Consider the following 5,570-nt stretch of genomic DNA (forward strand, 5'->3'; position numbering starts at 1 on the left):
TAATGCTAATCAGTGAGTAGGAAGATGCATTATGTTGGAATGTAGAAGAAAAATGTCACAACTTCAGTTTAGGATCTCATCCAGTCCATGAGAAACAAACTTGAAACTTTGGAAAATGATTTGTTGTATTTTAGATTACTGCATAGATATCACACAATACTCTCAGCCTGGCCATTGGTGACACAACTCCAGTTATTCAAAGATTGGGAGGTGCCAATGCAGATCAATGCTAATTGCAAAAGTATGGCAATAACAGACTTTAGTTCGACCACTTATTTAGTTCTATTTCCAAAGCATATGGGTACTTTTCTATACTTCTGTTGTAATTTTGATATCGGCCTTCACGATATATCATTGGAAGAAAATACTTTTCCTTTGAGTGAGATGCTTTCTCAAAGAAATAGCTTCCAGAAAGACACAAAAATGAATTCTTAGTACAGAAAAGAAAATTACCTAGCTAGTCAAATTAATGTGATAAAAAATTCAGCCTCCTTGTATCCTTCTTTCCTTTGAAATATTTATTTCTGCCTTTTCTGTATTGGGCGATATTATAGGGGAGCTTAGAATATAGAAGTGAGTCAAACAGACAAAGATTTCTATTTATAGACTTTTTAGAGTATGTGTGGGTGAGGGAAGGTATAGTCCATAAGAATTGGTAGAACAAGTTTAAATCAATCATGTGATAGGAATTTGGAATGAAAAAATAACATCAGAACACTGAAAACATGAATGGTGTTACAGGTTTTTCTTAAATAATTGTCTTATTTAGCAAGTTTAGTGAACAGGCATTTAAAATGCTACTCTTAAATAATTATCATTGAACATATTTTACATGTAGTGATACATTGCCAATCCTCAAGTAATTAGTGACTTAAGTAATATTCAGTATGATTTACATATGTCCACATGTAATAATTCTATCAGAGTAAAGTATTTTTTATTACCTGAAGTAACTATAGTGAGAAAGATTTCAGAATTTTCCAAAATTAAATGTGCTAGGTTAATTGCAATAAATCTGAGGATTAAGTTCCTTAGGACCTTTTCTCCTACCCACCATTATCTGACCCTCCATGAGCTTTGATAGTTTCCAGTTTTATGGTTTTAAAAACAATCTTTACACTGATCACATATGTATACTTTCATCTTGGAAATTTAATCTCTTCCAAGAGTACTAGCCTTACATATTCAACTGAATCTTCATCACCTGAACTTAGATAACCAACAAGCATATTGAAGTCAAGTACAAAGTAGAAAACTCTTGATCTTTCCCCTTCTAAACTGTTTCTCATACAGTCCTCCCATATCAGTTAATAGCAACTTCATATAACTTCACAGTATTTCTTTAGCCCCCAAATTGAAGTCATCCTTGATCCTTCTCTTTCTCTTATACCATTATTTTCAGTGTTTCAGAACACTCTGTCAGTATTATTGTACTGAACCAACATTATCATTCTCTTGGATTATTCCAGTTGCCTCCAATAGTATGCATACATCTGTGTGCGTTCAAATTATATAATAAGTACATCTGAGGGGAGATGGTAGAGATTCAACCCAGTACCTTGTGCATGCTAAGCATATTCCCTATCAATGAGCTGTACACCCAACCCTTTATCCAATGCTTGTGATAACATATATTTTCCATATTGTGAAGCAGCTTAAATCACTAGTTGTCTTCTATTTCACATATTTAAATCATAAGAAACTACTTTTAGAAGATGATTTATTTCATTGCATATTTAAATTTAATATAATGACATAGAAAGATTCCAGGGTGTATTTCATACAATATTCAAGTGTATTATGCTACATAAAAATTCTGGAATAAAAATGTAATAACTTCTGCTTACACTCTTTTTCTTCTGAAAAAGAAAGTTTACTCTCAGTACAGAGTTATCCTGTTGAAACCTTAAAAATAATTGGCTTCTCTGCAAAATAAATAAATAAATAAACTACTTATAACTTGTCATCTCACTCAGATTAAAAGACCAAAACCTTGCCAGGGTTTTATAAGTCTCTCAGAGTTTAGATCCTATGTCTTTCATGTCATTTTCTATCATTCTCCCCCTTACTTATCTTTCTCCAACTGCACTGGTCTCCTTGAACTCTATCAAATCAGGGATGTTAATGACTCTGGGTTTTAGTACTTTTGGCTTCCTCCGTCTGGAACTCTTTTTGCTTAGTTCTAAAATGGTTGACTTCCTTACTTCCTTTGTGTTTTGCTGAAATATGGCCTTTCAGGAAAACTCCTCTGATCACCTTATTCTAAATTTAATACCTGTTCCATTTCTTCCTGTTTTATTTTCCATTGTAGCATTAATTAAAGGATATTCTGCATTTTACCTATATGTTTAATTTATGTTTATCCTGTCTCAACAGGACTGTAAGATCCTCATGTATTTTTGCTTGTTTTGTTGATTGTGGTAACCCTCCACTTTAATTGCCTGACATGTATTTGTTGCCCAAATAAATCTATTGCTGAATTAAATTAATGAAATCAACTTTGAACAGCATTTTCATATGTGCCACTGTCCTGATTGCTGTGAAAAACCTCAGAAAAGCATCCACCAGAATTATTTGAAAATGAGGGATTAATGTATCATGTTTTATTTCCTTTCATTCATATTTACTATTGAGTGAATCTAGGTTTAGTTTGTAATAGATGCTTTATTCATTAGAAACAAAATTCCTGCCACCAATTTCTTTGGGAAAGTAAACTTTGAGAAGATGCATTATTAATTTTCTTTCCTGTTTGGAAGTTTCTTTTTCATATTATACAAAATTATACAAATTGAAGCTGTTAAGAATTTTATAGAGCTGTCTAGGATGGTTTCAAGCAATTTTCCATCATCACACCTTGATTCTTACTTAGTCTTCCATCTAATTCACATGGCAAATTGAACAAAAGAACAGATGGAGTTACAACCTGTAGATGTTTTATTAGTGTCTTCATTATTCAGAGGTGCTCATTTATAATCCTCCAGATAGAGCGTTGCTATAATGCATAGACAAAGATTGGCTAAACCTAGTAAATTAACATAGTAAGATATTGTCATTTTCCCCTGAAATTCTTCTTTTATCATTAGACTATGATTGTATTTTGTACATTTTAGTTCTTGATATAAAGACAGGATGATAGGAGTGGGCAGGATATAATTGCTTGTCTTTCATAAAACAATTCAAATGTTTCCAGGTTTCAGTGTTTAGAAACATTAAAATTGTTAATCCATAACATCATTGCAGCATCAGACCATTGGTTCTGGAAGATTTCATTTGTTCCTTCTTAAAATTACTGTTGTAATGACAATCCTACTCCTACTTGACCATTTGCAATTATTTTCTCTATTTCTGTGTTTACATATTCATTTTGATAATTCATTCCTTTGAATATCTATACACATTAACATTTAGACTATTCACCTGACTCTTTGAAAATAGAAATTGTTTTTAAAAGAACAATGGAACAGATGATATTTTGTTTCTTTACTGACATTTCCACAAGGCTTTAATTATTGCTTTTTTGCCTGAATTTTTCTTTATATTTTCTTATGATTATGAAAATGCCTGTTTCTCATGATTTGGGATTATTTTATAAGAAAAAAAATTGATAAACTAATTTTTAACTCATAGCCTACAAAAATCAAAAGATTTTATGAACTATAATACTTTCTGCATTTTAATACATTTTGTGTCTTTATCCATTTCTATTATCGTACTTAACTCAATTATATATTTATTTACCCCCCTTTATTATATTTATGGTCTTCTTCTTGGGAACATACCTGATTTTAAACTTCATTTTGCTTTTCCACACTACCCAGGGAGGGGTCCATATGGTGTTGTTCTTGATTCCCATTGTAACTTAAAGGGAAACTGTCACAATGTCCAGATCCCTTGACGTCCTGCAAATGAAGGAGGAGGATGTTCTCAAATTCCTTGCAATAGGAATCCACTTAGGTGGCACCAATCTTGATTTCCAGATGGAACAATATATTTACAAAAGGAAAAGGAATGGCATATACATCATAAATCTGAAGAGGACCTAGGAGAAGCTTCTGCTGGCAACTTGTGCCATTGTTGCCATCAAACACCCTGTTGATATCAGTGTTATATTCTCTAGGAATACTGGCCAGTGTGCTGTGCTAAAGTTTGCTGCTGTCACCAGAGTCACTCCTATTGCTGGCTGCTTCACTCCTGGAACCTTCACTAACCAGATCCAGGCAGCCTTCCGGGAGCCACGTCTTCTGGTGGTTATTGATGCCAGGGCTGACCACCAGCCTCTTACAGAAGCATCTTATGTCAATCTGCCTACCATTGCTCTGTGTAACACAGACTCTCCTCTGTGCTATGTGGACATTGCTATTCTGTGCAACAATAAGGGGGCTCATTCTATGGGTCTGATGTGAATGCTGGCCCAAGAAGTTCTGTGCAAGGTACCATTTCCCATAAACACCCATGGGAGGTCATGCCTGATCTCTGCTTCTATAGAACTCCTGAAGAGATTGAAAAGGAAGAGCAGGCTGCTGCTGAAAAAGCTGTGACCAAGGAGGAATTTCAGGGTGAATCCACGGCTCCAGCTCCTGAGTTCACCACTACTCAACCTGAGGTTGCAGACTGGTCTGCAGGTGTGAAGGTGCCCTCTGTGCCTATCCAGCAGTTCCCTACTGAAGACTGGAGTGCCCAGCCAGCCACTGAAGACTGGTCTCAGCTCCCACTGCTCAGGCTACTGAGTGGGTAGGAACAACCACCAAGTGGTCTTGAGCTGTTCTGTAGACACTTGTTAAGCAAAATGGAAATAAGGTTATGAAAAATAAACACCAATTTCTTTAAAAAAAACTTCATCTTGTAGATTCTAAATAAATGATATTTTAATGAATTAAAATATGAGTCTATTTTGTATTAAACAATTTTCTTCATGATTCTCATATTAAATTTTACCATTTAGAGTCTTCCTTTATTTTTTATTTTTACAGACTGCATTTTGATTCATTGTACACAAATGGGGTGCAACTTTTCATTTCTATGGTTGTACACAATGTAGATTCACACCATTCATGTAATCATACATGTACATAGGGTAAAGCTGTCTGTCTCAGTTTTTTTGTTCTTAGTGATATATACTTATTTACTTTAATTCTTCCTTTAGCCTCTAAAACAAACTCTAATTATTCAACCTGAAAACCAAAGTTATAACGTATTTCTCCACTACTTTTTAACTGTATTGTCCTTTATTGGGAGTTTTGAGTCATGTAATAAAATGTATTTTCAATTTATAATGTAAAAATCCAGAATGATAATCTTTTAGCAGGTAAAATAATTACAAATTGTGTATTTGTAGATACACTCTTGGTTACGAGTTACTACCATTGTTCCTTGAGTTCAAAGAACCAAAAGAGAGGCATAGTGGGCCAAATTCTTTATTTTGCGATGTAAATTTTTTAACCTCATGAATGAGAAGAAACCTGCAATTTCTCACATAAGGTGAAACAGAAATTTGATTTATGTGCATTATAACATCATAACTCTTAGAAGAAAATTCACTGCTATGCACTTGTAAGTGCCTAGAGATTTAG

At 33.9% G+C, this 5,570-nt stretch overlaps 1 pseudogene; it reads left to right on the plus strand.

The window, feature by feature from the left end:
- Positions 1–3,878: 3,878 nt before the first annotated feature.
- On the plus strand, positions 3,879–4,758 carry LOC124972322 (40S ribosomal protein SA-like; annotated as a pseudogene).
- Positions 4,759–5,570: the final 812 nt, after the last annotated feature.

The sequence above is a fragment of the Sciurus carolinensis genome, chromosome X (genome assembly GCF_902686445.1).
Source record: "Sciurus carolinensis chromosome X, mSciCar1.2, whole genome shotgun sequence".
NCBI lineage: Eukaryota > Metazoa > Chordata > Mammalia > Rodentia > Sciuridae > Sciurus > Sciurus carolinensis.